This window comes from Phaenicophaeus curvirostris, chromosome 7 (assembly GCF_032191515.1).
Source record: "Phaenicophaeus curvirostris isolate KB17595 chromosome 7, BPBGC_Pcur_1.0, whole genome shotgun sequence".
Lineage (NCBI taxonomy): Eukaryota > Metazoa > Chordata > Aves > Cuculiformes > Cuculidae > Phaenicophaeus > Phaenicophaeus curvirostris.
The window spans coordinates 5,433,052-5,449,598 of NC_091398.1; the positions used below are offsets into that span (position 1 = coordinate 5,433,052).

Here is a 16,547-nt window from a genome sequence, read left to right on the forward strand (position 1 = left end):
TTGCCTTTAATTGTGTTGAGAGCCTTTGTCTCTAAGCCTTTAATAATGGATTTTTTTCTCCTCTGCCAAAAGAAGAATTTTGTTTCTTTGCTGGCTTTTCTTCTAAAGCTAAAGTGACAGTTCCCTCTTCTCTGTGAGATTTACAAAGCTTATCTTTTAATTTTCAAGAGCCAAATAGCAAGAGGAGGGAGTGTGAAAATGAAACGTCATCGTGCCTTTTAAACACTGTCGCTAGGAGAAGGCTTAATGATCTAGAAATACATAAACTGCACGCTCCTGGGGTTGCTTCAATTTGGTTACGCTAAGCTGCTGCTCTTGACAGAGACCTGTGCTGGAGTTGGAGGGGGGTCAAAGACAGAACTTTCTTAAAAGCCTTGCTCTGCTGAAGCCCAGCTTTGCTGTTTGGAGGACAGAGGGATGCCTGAACAGTGAGCCACCCACTGCTGGGCTGTGAGTGCCCAGGGGAGGTTCAGGCTGAACATTACGAAGACATTTTTCACAGAAAGGGTCATTGGGCACTGGCAGAGGCTGCCCAGGGAGGTGGTTGAGTCACCTTCCCTGGAGGCATTTAAGGGATGAGTGGACGAGGTGCTGAGGGACATGGTTTAGTGATTGATTGGAATGGTTGGACTCGATGATCCAGCGGGTCTTTTCCAACCTGGTGATTCTATGATTAGATGTTGCACTGTTCCAAGTGGAGGCTCCTAGCCCAGATCTCTGTGCTGGGCAGATTAAAACCTTTCCAGGGGTCAGGGCTGTATTGTACTTGAGGAACTGCTTTTCAGTAGGGCACAGAGAGCCTCGCTGTGCATTTTTGGACCAGGGATATCAGCAGCAGTGGCAACAGTCTGGGGCACAGGGCTGTCAAGCACTTTGCTTCCATGGAAGAAAACAATCTGCAGTCAGCTTGAATACGGTGTGTGACTTGAGCCCATGGTCAAGTATTAGAATCCAGAAAGCAAAGATGGATTCCATGTTCCTTCTGTTCTAAACTTGTTGTTGTCACTTAGTGTCTCATGGCTCTGATTGTTCACCTTGGCATTAAGGAAGATGGTCCTGGGAGTGCAATCGAGGTGCTGTGGGACAAGGTGAAACAAGGTGCTCTGCTAAGATATAAGCTTTTCTGTCAGTGCCAGAGCACAGCTGTTGTGCAGGAAACACAGGTCTGGAGAGAGGGTGTCATGTGTCATTCCATTGTAGAGTACAATGAAAGGACATGTTGCCAGGAGAAGTCATGGATGTCCCATCCCTGGAGGTGTTCAAAGCCAGGCTGGATGAGGTTTTGAGTAACCTGATCCAGTGGGAGGTGTCCATGCCCATGGCAGGGAAGTTGGAGCTGGGTGATCTTTAAGGTCCCTTCTGACACAAACCATTCTATGATTAAACCATTTCATACTGATTGAACTCTTCTGACTTACCCAGGTTGAGGAGCGGGTCTTCCTTTTGTTCTGGCTGCTAGCAGAATTTGCTTGAAGAGTTTTGCTCAGAGTATGACACCTCAGAGCAAAGGAGAGACATTTTGCAGTTAGTTTATGGTTACTGCAATGGAAGAGCTAGCCTTGAAATGAGTTACAACCGAGAAGAGCTGCAAAATAGTGTTTTCCAGATGGTAGGAAGCACTGCCATTCAGAAACTCGCGTTTGGGGCTGCCTCTGACATAAGCAAAGTTTTGGATGAGCAGGATGCTTCTCGGCTGTTACTAGAGACCCTGCAGGATGTCCTTCCTTGCCTTGGCAGAAGTCCATCAGGCCTGAGGCACCTCACACAAAATCTTTCAGCCTCAACCATGCGGCACTTTGTAATGAAACTGTTTAGTCTGAAATGGTGACAGCCTCTGGAGCACGTCTGGGGGCCGTGTCAGTGCAGCGCGCATCTTCTTGTGGGGCACAGCAAGTGCCAGGTTTAACAGAAGCCGACTCTGCACTGCCAGCGCTACACACTCAGAAATCATATGGGAGGCTGAATCTTCAAAACCACAGTGTTCCCAGTCCCTCTCCGTGCTTCTAATTTGAAAGAGGCGCATCTTTTCCCTTGAGCTTCTTTCTGTGATGAAAATGAAGCATTTAAGACATTTCACAGCAGGAGCTGTGGGTTGTGCTGCCACAGGTTGTGTGCTTCGTATCTCTAGATTGCCAGAGCTCAGTCCCAGCAATGAGGGACCTGTGGATCAGAGAGCCCCAACTCCCTCTGGAGGGTATTAACTCAAGAAGGGAGTCCTGGACTGAGCACAGGAATATGGAGGCTTCACATCATGAGCTTCTGGGTGCAGCAGAAGGGAAACAGCTGCCTTCCTATGCGCAACTTGTTTTAGCATCATGTGTAGAAGGTGAATGTCATCTCATTTCCTTCAGCAAGACCTTCCATCCAATCTCAACTCCATCTGGGCTCTGATGCTGCAGTGAGCAACATGGTGTAAGTCTTTAGGCAAACAGCTGCATATAGTAACCTCATTTGGTAAACGAGAAAAATAGGCCTCCCAGAAGATGCCTTTCACTTTAATTATTAAATAAATAGGGAAAGAGCCTTCTGCCTAGCTGAGCTGGCAGCTTATGAAGAGATCCAAGTGAAGCCAATGCCATCAGCTAGCTGTCAGGTTTCCAGCCTGTTTTCTCCTCCTCTGGAGCATCCTGGTGTGAGCTGGAGAGCTCTGCTCTGTGCAGGGGGTATCAGGAACCAGAAAAGCTGGCACTGCTGAGGGATTTGCTTATCCTTGGATGGGAAAGATACGTCCCAGACCCAAAAGACTGGGGATCTGCTGCCTGCCATCAGGAGCTGGGGCTTCCTCCTATCCAGGAGACACTGCAGGCAAAATTCACTTCAACTCGAAGTTCATGGAAAATGAACAAAAGGATCACCACTGCATTCTTTGGTGAGAGCCTCTTCATATCAAGAACAAACAGGAGGAGAGCTGTGTGCAGGCAGAGGAGGCCAGAGCTGAGATGTTCAGGCACAAGCTGTTGCCTTGGCAGAAGCCAACGTGTCCCTTGGAGCTGGCTTTGTGTTGGAAGAGGAGCCAGTGATGACAGACCAGAGGGGGGTGCTAGCAAGCCACAGGACGCCCTGTACTCCTGCCAAATCATTAACAGGGTCATTTGGGTAAGTTCTCTTTACTGCACTTCTTCCCTTTCCAAGTTAGAAGCATGGAGGAGCTGTGTGTCAAACCCCATGCTGGCTCAGTGGCACCACGGCCACAGGGGAGTTCTTGCTGAGCTTGGTGTGTTCACACTTACTGGGGGAGCAAAATAAGCACATGCCCCCAGGGGAGCTGAGATGAGAGACAAGAGTCTCCCACCCAGCGCTTCGTGCACTGCAATGTCCCCTCTGTCCTAAAACGGCTTCAGATTTTAATCCCAAAATAGACATTTCAACAAAATACCATTTTCAAAAAGCATCTGCAAGATTCTGCTTTCATTTCAGGGAAAGAGAACTCATTTTGAAACCTCAAGGGCTGCCGTGAAATGGGATCATCATTTGCCAGGGAGCTTCAGTGCCTACGTGCCTTCCAGCAATCGTGATGAATTCTCATCCCAGCCTGGCACATGAGTTATGCGGTGCCACTTGTGAGTATCGGGAAGTTCACTGAAATCCTCTTTTAGCAGCGCAGGCTCGGTTTGTAACTCCCATGATGACTCCATGGTGGTTTCAGTGCTCAGGCTTGTGACTCTAAAATCAGACAGTAATGTCTAGCAAATAACGCACACTCCCACCAACGCTCAGTTTATTTTCTCTCATCTTGCTATGAACGAGTACTTTTTGTTTCTTTTTCTATTTTTTTTAATTCCCTTCTCCTCACACCCTGTCTCATTTTGCATTTTCTTTCTATTCACATGCACACAAAGGCCAGTAGAAGACCAGCCAAACCTCTAGTCTTCTCCAGCAGCTCTTCCAGACCCAGACATTAAGGCTATATGAGCAAATTGCTAAGAATTATTCCTCTCCACAATCATCTTTTCATGCTTTCAATGGGCTCTGGTAAGCTTGAAGTACCCTCATTCCACTTGATGCCCTCCACACTTCCCTTCTAGGTCAAGTGAGGAGGAGAAACAAGCTCTCATCAACAGCTGGGGCAGGCAGGCAGCGCAGTGCCTCCCCGAAACAGCACCCTACCTCCTCCTGCCAAGCAGCTGACCAGAGAAAACACTGCGTCTGAGCCAAGCAGCTTGTATTTATGCAGGCTTCCAGCTTTTGAAACTATAAAAATCTCACAGAATGAAAGGATCTGAAACCTACAGCTGCTGTAATTCGTATGCTCTTTGATACACTCGGCTTCCCAGTGTATTTTTTCTCTAGGCTGCCAGTGGAGACTGCAAAGACCAAAGCAGCCTGACAGGCCAGTCCCCAAGTAGGGAGCTAGGGAATTTTGGGGTAACTGAAGGCTACTGATCCTTTCCACCGTACACATCCCTGGATGCTGGCAGTAGGAGAGGCTAGAGGAAGACTAGTCTTCTTCAAGCATGCAGCTTGTGTGGATTTTTGTGTGAGGCATAGGCTCAAATGAATGCATAAAGAGTTAGGTGATACTTTTTGGAACAGGCATTCTGCAGTCCTAGTCTCTAGTCTTGCAGGAGGTGCCTTGACTACTGAGCTGTTCAGCATCCCCTGCCTCCAGGAGCAGCACAGCCTGCTCAGAGAGGGAGGAGTGTGACTGATAGAAAATGCTTGTCATGCAGGGAATGTACGCATTGCCACAGCTCACAGAATCATAGAATGGGAGGGACCTTAAAGCCCATCCAGTTCCAACCCCGCTGCCATGGGCAGGGACACCTCCAGCTGGATCAGGCTGCTCCAAGCCCCATCCAACCTGGCCTTGAACACCTCCAGGGATGGGGCAGCCACCGCTGCTCTGGGCAACCTGTGCCAGTGCCTCACCGCCCTCACAGGAAAACATTTCTTCCTAAGACCTAATCTAAATCTCCCCTTTCTGCTTAAAACTTCCCCCCCTCATCCTGTCCCTGCACTCCCTGATGAAGAGCCCTTCACCAGCTTTCCTCGAGCCCCTTTCAGAACTGGAAAGCAGCTGGTATAAGGTCTCCCCAGAGCCTTCTCTTCTCTGGGCTGTTTGTTTAGCTTCCCCTTTCACCTTGCAGACCTTGTTATACTCTGGTTTAGTAAAATAACTATTCCTTTAGTTACACAGGGGAGTGGGGGGGATTATTTTGGCGTTTTATTAGTTATCAATAGTCAGCTTGCTAGAAAAGGAACATCTTTACAATAGGCTGTAATTTATTTTACCAAACAGGGCTCTTTCTCTTACTGTCTCTCTTTTTTCCACCTTGACAGAGCAGCAGGCAGCTGAGATGGGCGAGGACAGGGCAGTTTCATCAGCCGGTTGAACCCTGCATGGAGCAGGGACAGGGTGTAATACTCCCTGTCTCAGGTGTTGAGACAGACCCTCATCTCTCAGTGTTTTTGTAGGCTTTTCAACGCAAAAGCCAAGGTATGCAATCAGCTTTTAGACAGGACTCAGAGATCTGAGACTGGGATCCACAATCTTCTTTGAATGTCAGCCTGTATCGCATCAAGACAGATCAGAAAGCATCAGGCTGGCTTATGAGGGCAGCACCCCCCCTTGGCATAATCCGTTCTCCTAGCCATGCATATGAATGCAAAGAGGAAATGTTATTTCTATGGTGATACATCCTTGAGAGCACCTAATCTGGATTTATTGAGGTCGTAAAACTGACTTAGCACTGCGGTACCTAGACTGCAGGATAAATAGAAGGCTTCTATTTATAGTACTGTCAATCTGGCACCACTCACAAACACTAAAAATAAAAGTTTTTGCAAAAACAAGTTGAATTAATGGGTGCTCCTTTTGCATTGCCTATGAACCAGCCCCTGATCCTGTGGCACACTGCTCAGTGTCGGTGTCGGGCAGAAATTCTGTCCAGCATCACTGAAAAGCCGCCTCTTTGTAGAGCTGGGCAGTAGCACCCAGCAGCAGTAGCTCCTCCTTTCCCTTCCAACCATGTGCCCACTTGTGGCTCCTCTGCAAGCCTGGGGCAGGAATTATTAGCCTTAATAATGAAATTACAAAAGCAAAACTCAGGAACAAAGGAGTTTACTGTGCTGGAGCTGCCTAGCACATGCTTCTGGTCGTTCTGCATGGATCGATTCAAGCCAGCAGAAGTCGCACCTCCTCTCCAGCTATGCTCGCACGAGCTTGTAGCAGAATATTTTGCAAGGTGAATGCCACGGGAAGCAATTTATTAACGGCTGGACTGGCATCCAAGCTGCTGTTCTCCTCGCCCCTCTCAGCCAGGTCCAGCTTGATCTGCCTGTGTTATCAATGTGGGCACCACGTCCCCTTGCTCTGCTTTCAGCTGCCAGCAGCGAAGAGGAGGGGATGAGACAGGAATGTAGGCAGAGCCTGGGCTGGTACAGCAGCACATCAGAGCCATACAGCCCCCATCTCGCGCAGTCCACCACGTAATAATCAAGGGCTGAGTACCCTACGAGAGCGGACCTGGATTAACTTGTATAGTGATCTGTTTAAGCTGCAGGTAAACCCACTACGGATCTTTCCCAGGACTGAAGGGAGCCTCGCCTTTCAGCTGTATTGAGTTTAATACCAAGCATATTTTTTTTAAAATGAATCTTGGTACTGTTTAACTCACCCATGCAAAAATCTTTCTTTCCAGTGGATACCACTTAACTTTCCTCTGCTCTCCCACCCATTGGAGCAGAAGAGTCCCAGACCCTGTTCTTCACTTTAGTTGTAATGTTAAATAGCCTCCTAGCTTGCTTCTCTTTGATAAGAAGTCAGAGACCTGGATTTTATCATCAACACCGTTGTGGACAAGTTTCAGAAGGTGGATACCTGCTGTCATGATTTAACATCTGCCTGGCTTCCCTTACGATGTCTTCTGTATTTATTATATTTTCAAAGCAGGTCAGGCTCTCCTTCCCTGCGGTTTCCAGCTGCTGAGGCCTGTGAACATCACCCAGTTGGATCTAGCTGCTCTTACACGGCTCTGCTGTGGAGGCAGGATAGGGTACATGTGCCAAAGCTGGCTCTCCACCAGCTCTCCTCCTCGCACGCCTGCCTTCAAGAAGTGACTTAAACAAGAAGAGCAGCTTCTCATTGACCAGCTGCTAACCAGGGCTGCCAGGAACCCTGTGGTCACTTTGATGTCCTCCTGCTGCAGATGAGAACGTGGCATTGAGCCCACACCAAAATGCTGTGTTATTCATCAGGCTGGCCGGGCTGCGTGGGAACATCATCATCACGCTGATAGGAGATGGGGAGCAGTTGGTGGGCTCTGCCAGGGCCCTGAGCTCCAAACCCCTGCATCTAGTGCTGAGTTGTGTTCAAAGGACTGTTTCTTGCTCTAAGAAGGTATGTTTTCTCGAGTCATTATTTCTTCCCACAGGAATCCTTTATGGCAGAGCTGGCATGGCTTGAGTTAAGGTGTGGGCATCAGACGTGATGCAACAAGATGGGAAGCAACAGCCATCAATGTTCCCCTGAACTCATAATCAGGTTTGTTGGCTTTTTGTTTTGTTTTTTTTTTTCTGCCGGTGACTTCACTCAGTCTGGAGAGAGTAGATGCCAGACAGACACAGGGAAAAATCACTCCCAAGTCTCCTGTCCAAAATGGCAGACCGTAAGACTACCATTAAGTCACGATGGGGTCTGAGAAGGATGAGAAGAAGCTGGCTCAAAATGCTTCTTTACAGAACAGCTTTTGGGAGAGGCTGGCGGCTTAGGGGGTACTAGCAGCAATATACCTGCTTCCCTGATGGCCCTGTGGAAGGTCCCACAGAGCTAGGCCACCCTAAATCCAAGGGGTAGCAGGTTGAAAAGGGGCTGAAGCCCTGCAAAGCATTCTGAAGCTTTGCAGTGATTGTCACTGCCTGCCTGTGACACTGTGTGGCTTCTTGCCCTAGGAGCTACCTCAAGCCCTTAGCAATGAGATACTGAGCCCTGTTTGCCCCCAGCAGTACTTCATGCAGGATATTTCCTAAAAGGAGGTTGTGGAGAGGAGGGAGCTGGTCTCTTCTCCCAAGTGACAGGGGACAGGACAAGAGGGAATGGCCTCAAGTTCCGCCAGGGGAGGTTCAGACTGGACATTAGAAAAAAATTTTTCATGGAAGGGGTCATTGGGCGCTGAACAGGCTGCCCAGGGAGGGGGTTGAGTCACCTTCCCTGGAGGTGTTTAAGGGATGGGTGGACGAGGTGCTGAGGGACATGGTTTAGTGTTTGATAGGAATGGTTGGACTCAATGACCTGATGGGTCTTTTCCAGCCTGATGATTCTGATTCTATGTTTTACTGACATTGCTTTACCAAATGCCTTAAAGCAATCAGAAAACAGGCATTGTAAAAAAACAGGCAGGAAAATGGAGTTTTTGTAGGATGCTGCAGCCAAATTTGTTTGACTCTGGGATTGGGATCCTCGGGGACATCAGATGAGCTTAAATATTGATGGGGTTAATGCAGGCAGGGGTGAGATCAGTAAAACCTGAGGTGAGATAAAGGCAGTGCTCTCAGGCTGCAGCTACCTGGGAACAGAGCTGCCTGCAGAAGTTTGGAGCCCAAAAACAGGGCAGCGCTTGCCAGGCAGGCAGGTGGCAGCCTGGGGGCAATTGCACAGTTGGGCAGTCTTGGAGAAGAAAGCTAGAAGGCCAAGTAATTCCTGCACAGTAACTGTGCTTAAGCACTGCCATATGGTTCCTTTTGCAGAGGAAGAAGCACCCAGGGAATGAGCTATCCCACTGCTTTTCCTTTAAAACGAACTTACTGGTTCTTCTCCTGCTGGCATTGGAAAAACTTGGTGACCTGGAGGAGGTCATGGAAGTTGGTATTCTCAGAGAGCCCTGGGAAACGGAGCCACAGGGAGTGCAAGAATTCCCCACAGGTATTATCTGGTCTTTTGCCCTGCCCCAGCTACATCTGGGAGGAGGCTGGTGGCAAGAAGAGAAAGTGTTTCTAATGGTAGAGAACCTGAGGTGGATCAGAGGAGAGGGGGGAAACAACTTCATCAAGGATGGGTGGTAAAACCCTGCCATGCCAGATGTGGAGACTTCAGCAAAGTCTTCAGCAAAGTCTTCAGCAAAGCCTTTGACACAGTTTCTCACAGCATTCTGCTTGAGAAACTGTCAGCCTCTGGGCTGGACAGGCGCACACTCTCCTGGGTGGAAAACTGGTTGGATGGCCGGGCCCAGAGAGTGGTGGTAAATGGTGTGAAATCCAGCTGGAGGCCAGTGACAAGTGGGGTTCCCCAGGGCTCAGTGCTGGGTCCAGCCCTGTTCAATGTCTTCATCAATGATCTGGATGAAGGCATCGAGTGCACCCTGAGCAAGTTTGTGGACGACACTAAGCTGGGTGGAAGTGTCGATCTGCTGGAGGGTAGGGAGGCTCTGCAAAGGGATCTGAACAGGCTGGACCGCTGGGCAGAGTCCAACGGCATGAGGTTTAACAAGGCCAAATGCCGGGTCCTGCACTTGGGGCACAACAACCCTATGCAGTGCTACAGACTAGGAGAAGTCTGTCTAGAAAGCTGCCTGGAGGAGAGGGACCTGGGGGTGTTGGTTGACAGCCGACTGAACATGAGCCAGCAGTGGCCCAGGTGGCCAAGAAGGCCAATGGCATCTTGGCTTGGATCAGAAACGGCGTGACCAGCAGGTCCAGGGAGGTTATCCTCCCTCTGTACTCGGCACTGGTGAGACCGCTCCTCGAATCCTGTGTTCAGTTCTGGGCCCCTCACCACAAGAAGGATGTTGAGGCTCTGGAGAGAGTCCAGAGAAGAGCAACAAAGCTGGTGAAAGGGCTGGAGAACAGGCCTTATGAGGAGCGGCTGAGAGAGCTGGGGTTGTTTAGCCTGGAGAAGAGGAGGCTGAGGGGTGACCTCATTGCTCTCTACAACTACCTGAAAGGACGTTGTAGAGAGGAGGGTGCTGGCCTCTTCTCCCAAGTGACAGGGGACAGGACAAGAGGGAATGGCTTCAAGCTCCGCCAGGGGAGGTTTAGGCTAGACGTTAGGAAAAAATTCTTTACAGAAAGGGTCATTGGGCACTGGAACAGGCTGCCCAGGGAGGTGGTTGAGTCACCTTCCCTGGAGGCGTTTAAGGCACGGGTGGACGAGGTGCTGAGGGATATGGTTTAGTGTTTGGTAGGAACGGTTGGACTCGGTGATCCGGTGGGTCTCTTCCAACCTGGTTATTCTGTGATTCTGTGATTCTGAGATGGGAGGAGAACTGGCTGCTGCTGGCCAGAGTGGTTTGTCTTGTTAGAAACTATTGCAACTAGAAAAAAACGCAGACCTGAGGAGCTGTATTTCCTGCAAGGTTTTCGATACAAGCTGGGAGGAGAGCAGGCAAATATTTCCTGGCAAGGGCAGGAAAGAAAACAGCAGGATTTTCTGCTTCATTTAATAAATTCATTGCTTTTGTCCACAGTGTTCCCACTAGTTAGCCTGTCTTAACCCCTGCAGCTCCACTAACCCTCTCTGGTACAGGGCTACCAATGCCAGGAAAAGTTTCCTTGAGTACATCTCTCTTTGCAGGTGGAGAACAAAAGGCAGCCTGCTCAGAGAGCAAGTGAAGATAAGAATCTGGAGAGCAGGAGGCTGGGGAAACAGTGGCTTTTGTAAGCGATTGATCTTCAGGGACCATTTTTTTGCAGGGAGAAGCAGAGTGTTTGGGGGAAGTTCTTTTGGGGGAAGAGCAGCCTTTGCTGAAGTAGATGCAGAAGAAGGGATGGGAGATGTACCAGGGAGACAGCCGGTGGGTGGGAGGAAAGAAGATCCAGAGCTTTGCAGCACGGCAGCGAGCAATGTGCATGTTTGCAGGCTGGGAATTTTGGGGGCTGAATGATGGAATTTGCTTATTTGTAGCAACCAAAATTTCACTGGCGGAGCAAGATTTCTTCTCCCCCATTCCAGGCCCCTTCCAGAACCAAACCCCAGCACTGCTAACAGTCCATAGCAATAGCTTATTGTCTGTTTGGTTTCTTTTCAAAACTTTAGCTCTGAAATCGTATAAATACACGAGAATGTCTGCTTTAGTCTTTTCAAAAGTGTCTTTTTCAAAAAGGTTTGTGACCAACCCTGCTGGTCAAGAAGGAAGGTTTAAAACCATGAAAGACTATAAGAGGGAAGGAAACGAACAACTGTGAACAATTAACCAAAAAGCTACCTGTCTTTTGGGGACATGCATGGTGTTTGAGCACAGGTGATTGGCAGGACTGCAACTCCAAACCACAGCTGCTAGACCTGCTGAAAGAAACGTTGCCATCTCAATCACTACACACAAGCAGTGAGAGTTAAAAGTTTGCCTCCAGTCCCCTTCCCCCTCCTCACTCCAAAATCCACCTTCCTGGTGCCTATAAAAACACTTTGGTTTATGGGAGCACTGGGAGCTGCAGGCACAGCCTGGCTTTGAGAGCCCATGTGCTGGGGGACAGCCGGGCTACGGTCCAGCTGGTGAAGGCCACCAGCAGCTCCTAGAGAGCCCCTACTGCAGCCTCTTCACCTGATTGGCCTCAAGTTGCATCAGGGAAGGCTTAGATAGGGTATTAGGAAAAATTTCTTTACTGAAGGAGTGGTGAAGCATTGGCACAGGCTGCCTAGGGCAGTGGTGGAGTCACCATCCCTGGAAGTGTTAAAAAATATGCAGATGTGGCACTTTGGGACATGGTTTAGTAGGTGTGTTAGTGTTGGGCTGACACTTGGATTTGATGATCTTAGAGGTCTTTTCCAACCTTAATGATTCTGTGGTTATCAGGGCTGGGAATTTCACAGATCCCTCCCCTCATGGAGCAGTGTATTAATTATCCACTATGTAAAAGCCCTGCTAATATCTTTTTCTCCCTCTGGGCTTTGCTTTATTCCTGGCCTGCCATCACACCCATAGGAGCCCATTACAGCTTCGTTCCTCTGAGCTGTACACACGAGGACCCAAATGCCCACCTCTGCAGCTTCCCATTCCCAAGACTCACTAAGCAAATGCATCTTGCTCCTTGTTGGTCCCTTCAAGTAGATCACGGTATCCAGTCTAGGCATTTACTGCTGTAGGTTCAGCAGTTGTGTGCACTTTTCCTAGCCTGGCCAGGGTTTTATCACTGACATCCCCACCTCCCAGCATCATCTCTGTCAGCGCTGTTCCCTGCACTGCTGCAGCTCTCAAGGCAGGATGAGCACCTGCATAGTTTTTCCTATGCAATCCAAGCTCTCCTGCAGCATCACTTTGTATCATGCTCGTGTGCAGTTTCCAAAGGATGCAGCTCCTCTGCCACTAGATCTGCCTTTTCCCTCTGCTACAATCATTGCTGAACAACTCTGAGGTGGAGCATCCCTCCTGCTGGTGAGCTGGAATGTGCTTTGTGAAGAATCTGCAGCAGAGGGGTGGGGTATTGTGGCCCCTTACCGCTGGCTGCCAGCAGACAGGCAAAGACTGCAGCCAGGCAGAGAACAGGGGCGCAGCCTGAGAGTGACAAGAGCAATCATTAATGTGTGCCAAGGCTGTGCAAGATCCCAGCTTCAGGCCCAGAAGGAAGACTTCTAAGAAATTACTTATAGAATCATGGAATAACCAGGTTGGAAGAGACCCACCGCATCATCGAGTCCAACCGTTTCTATCAAACACTAAACCATGCCCCTCAGCACCTCGTCCACCCGTCCCTTAACAACTTCCAGGGAAGAGGACTCAACCACCTCCCTGGGCAGCCTCTGCCAGTGCCCAATGACCCTTTCCGTGAAAATATTTTTCCTAATGTCCAGTCTAAACCTCCCCTGGTGGAGCTTGAGGCCATTCCCCCTTGTCCTGTCCCCTGTCACTTGGGAGAAGAGGCCAGCTCCCTCCTCTCCACAACCTCCTTTCAGGGAGTTGTAGAGAGCAATGAGGTCTCCCCTCAGCCTCCTCTTCTCCAGGCTAAACACCCCCAGCTCTCTCAGCCGTTCCTCATAAGGCCTGTTCTCCAGCCCCTTCACCAGCTTTGTTGCTCTTCTCTGGACTCGCTCCAGAGCCTCAACATCCTTCTTGTGGTGAGGGGCCCAGAACTGAACACAGGATTCGAGGAGCGGTCTCACCAGTGCTGAGTACAGAGGGAGTACTTACTGGGTACTGTGATGGATGAGAAAAAGAAACCAACCCAGCGATCTATTGGGCTTCAAACCAATATTTGTGCTGCTAATTGTTTTTAAATTCCCATAGCATAATGAACATTCACGTTGCCCTCACCCAGCATTCAGCTGAGAGTCACTCACGCACATGGATTGAATACAAACACGTGCCCATCCATGCAAATTGCTGGCTGCCCAGTGCTGCTGGGCATGACTGCTTCTGCCTGCCCTGCAGCCCGTGGACCACCCCTGCCTGCCTTTCTCTGATGCTCAGTGATGCTCCTGACCCCGGTATGTGCTTTATTGCCTGCTAACATGCTTATCCCATCCTGGAAGTGTGCGGGGAGTGGTTTCCCTTCTGTTTCCCTGCTTGTGCTGCAGACAGCGCGTTGCTCAGCCCTGTCTGGATGTGCCTTTTGTTGTTCGTGATTTCCACTGCAAATTCATGCTCTTCTCTTTAACATGGCCTTTGCAGGTGCTGTTGCAATGCCTTGGGCTCACTGGGGATTTTTCTTACACTTTCAACTACTTCTTTCCTCAGCAGCCCAAGTTTCTTCATGGCCAAAGTTTTCTTTGGCATCTTTTCCTGGGTTTGCTGGCTTTTCAATCAAACTGAGCTGGTGCAGACTCCTTCTGAGACTGTACCCTGCACATGTGGACCATCATTGTCTTACCAAAGGACTCAGTGGCTTTCTGAGCTGCTGACCAAGTCATTAGAGGTTAAAATAATTATAGAAGAGGACTTGGGCTTCAAGGGAAGCCTAACTGGATCTAAATTTGTGGGATTGGGCAAGCTTCTTCCTCTTTTAAATTGTCCATAATGGTCTTTGGTTAAAGCAGTGGGGGAGTTGCAGTGAGTGGTGTAGTGATGTCTGCATTTGTCTTCTTCTCTGCAATGGACTGACCACCTCTGGTAGGACACTTAGGAGACCCCAGCAAATGTAAATGGTGCTGCTGGTAAATTGTAAGTCTACTGGTGTATGGTGGGGGAAAAAAAAAAAGAGCAGAAGGTAGAAGGTGCTTTTGAGTTTCCTGGAGATGTGTGTAATCTATGTTTGTTGACTTGGTCACTTCAGGCTGGGATGAAACTCAGAGTTGAGGAGCCAGGTGACTATGGGGCCTGCTCCAGTGAAGGCAGCAGGACTACCTTTGGTTTTAGTAGAATAATTTAATGGGTGCCAGGGGCTGTTTCTTTTTTCCTCACGCTCTGGCCCCAGGCAGTTTTAATGCAGACAGCCACTACATCACCCACCAAGCAAACAGAAGGGAGGAGGAAGGGCTGCCAAACCAGTCTGGCATGCAGGCTCAGCCCTTCTGGCAGCTTGCTGTGAAGGTGAAGGCTTTTTCTCAGAGTCAGGTTCTGGTTACGGAGGCAGCAGGGAGGCACTTTGCTTGATCACGTTCCCCAGGAGGTCCCTGCACATAAAAGCAGTGCCAGGTTCTGGGCTGGCAGTCCCAGAGGGGCTGCAGTGACCATCCAAGCAACATGCTAGGGAGTCCTTCTTTGCAAAGGATTGAGGCACTGAAGTGCAGTATTTCTCTGAGCTTTGTATGGGACATGGAGCCACAGCTCTTGCCTACATAAGGTTGGGGGGTTCAGTACTTCATTGCTCTCCTTGTCCCACCAGAGCATGCATTTGATGGAGCCAAGTCCTCTGATAACACGTTTTCCCTTGTGCTTTCTGTCCTTCGCACAGGGAGAGCTTTGCTGCTATCTCTGTCTTGCAAAGGTGACAGAGTGAGTTTTGCTTTTCAGGAGGGAAGATTGGGGTGCAGTTACCCTAAACACAGCCCTTTCCCCCGAGAACAGCTGAATAAGTGGAGGGACCCACCCTGAAAGCCCTCCCTCCTGCCCCTGGCCTCGATCTGCTGACTGTCATTAAGAACCTGTAATGCAATTCCTACATGGCTCCTTTGGCTGGGAACAGATGAATCCAAGCCAAAGGCTACGAAGGCAATTTCACTCGGTGTCGTAATAGGGGCACGCTGGTGCCTGTGCTTTGCAGGCACGTTATTAATACTTACAGCCTTCAAAAATTTACTTCTCTGTCCCAGATGCTCTTTGCTGGTAGGAGCCATAAGAAATCCATTGCCTTTATAGCCTCTAGCCGCGCATCTTCTGCGAACTGGGTCCTTCCCTACTTAAGGCACAGAGCCAGCAAAACCTCCTTGAAAACTCAAACACTGTAAGCCCAAAGAAATTATTTAATTTTCTGGACTGCTGGGTGGAAGGGTCTGCTCCTGAAAACCCCTCCCAGACCACTTCAGGTGTCACCAAGTGATTTTGTTCCCCTTCCACCAGGAGGTTTCCACCTGCTGCTCTTGTCCCACAGGTAGGACGTGGAAAGTGAGGCAGAGGTGAGGACGGGAGCAGGTAACTCCTCCAGGTCACCATCCAGGCAGCAGCTCAGATGAATCCTTCCCAGCAGATGACAAGCTGGACCTAGGATGTCTCCTTTCCCTGGAGTTGGCTGGGCATCCAAACGCACACTCGAGTGGCTGTCTTGTGAGTAACTCTGTAATGAGCCGTGCAATCACAAGAATAGATCTTGCAGATAATCTTCTTCCATGGCGGAAATATTCCACTTATTTTTATCTGCGTTTCCTGTCTGCTAGCCAGTTAATAATCCCTCAGAGGACTTTCTCTAAGTCTTTTTTGGGAAGGAAACTTGGCGAGTGCTGCCTGAATGTCCTTGTCCATTTAAATGAGAACAGAGGATTCAATTTTAGTACCTTCTGGAGAAAAAAAATCTTTTATTTTTGTGAGACTGTGTGCCTGTTTTTTTCCCCTGACTGTGACAAGCTGCCAGTTACAGAGCCTTCCTGTATGGGTCTTCTTTGCCGTGATGCACGTGCGAGCAGCCGTCTCTGCAGAGGGAGTGTGAAGGGGAGGCACATGCACTCCAGCATGTCCATGGATTAAATAGATGGACACCTGGGCTTGCTCTAAAGCTGCTCATCCCACGCTGGGGCCATTGTGCTGAGTTGCATCCCTCTGTTGTCCCAGTCTTCAGCCTCTTTAGTGGATGTCCTTGAAGCATTTAAAAATGCAGACCGTTTTCATTGCCATAGCAACAGCTCTTCTGGAAATGGGAGAAAGCCACACATCCCTGGGAGGTCAGAGCCACGTTGTGCGATGCTGTGGGTTTGCGGTAGGTGCTGGTAGCAGGAGTGCAGGTCCCAGCCACCTGCCTCGGGTTCTTCACTACTACTGCAGAGCTGTGTGGGAGTCCCACTGCCAAATCTCAGAGCCTCAGATCTGACAACAGCTTGGGCTTCTCTTGCAGATACCTCTGGTGTTCACCATGCCTCGGGCACTTGCAAGCCTAAGCTATAGTTTCGTGTAAGCCCAAGCTGCAACCAATGGAGCTTTCCAGACAAGCAAACGTAGCTTCGGAGTTTCCCAACAGGCTCAGGGTGAATGCAGGGCTCCCATGAGAAAACGTGGAGCATAGTGACTGTGTCCTCCCTGCTGTCACCTGTC

General features: G+C 49.5%; 1 long non-coding RNA gene across 1 annotated transcript; it reads left to right on the forward strand.

Moving 5' to 3' along the window:
- The first annotated feature begins 7,303 nt into the window (after nt 1-7,303).
- On the forward strand, nt 7,304-16,195 carry LOC138722472 (uncharacterized). Its single transcript, XR_011337708.1, has 3 exons — nt 7,304-7,483; nt 10,508-10,590; nt 15,397-16,195. It is a non-coding gene; the product is annotated as an uncharacterized lncRNA (long non-coding RNA).
- The last annotated feature ends 352 nt before the right edge of the window (nt 16,196-16,547 follow it).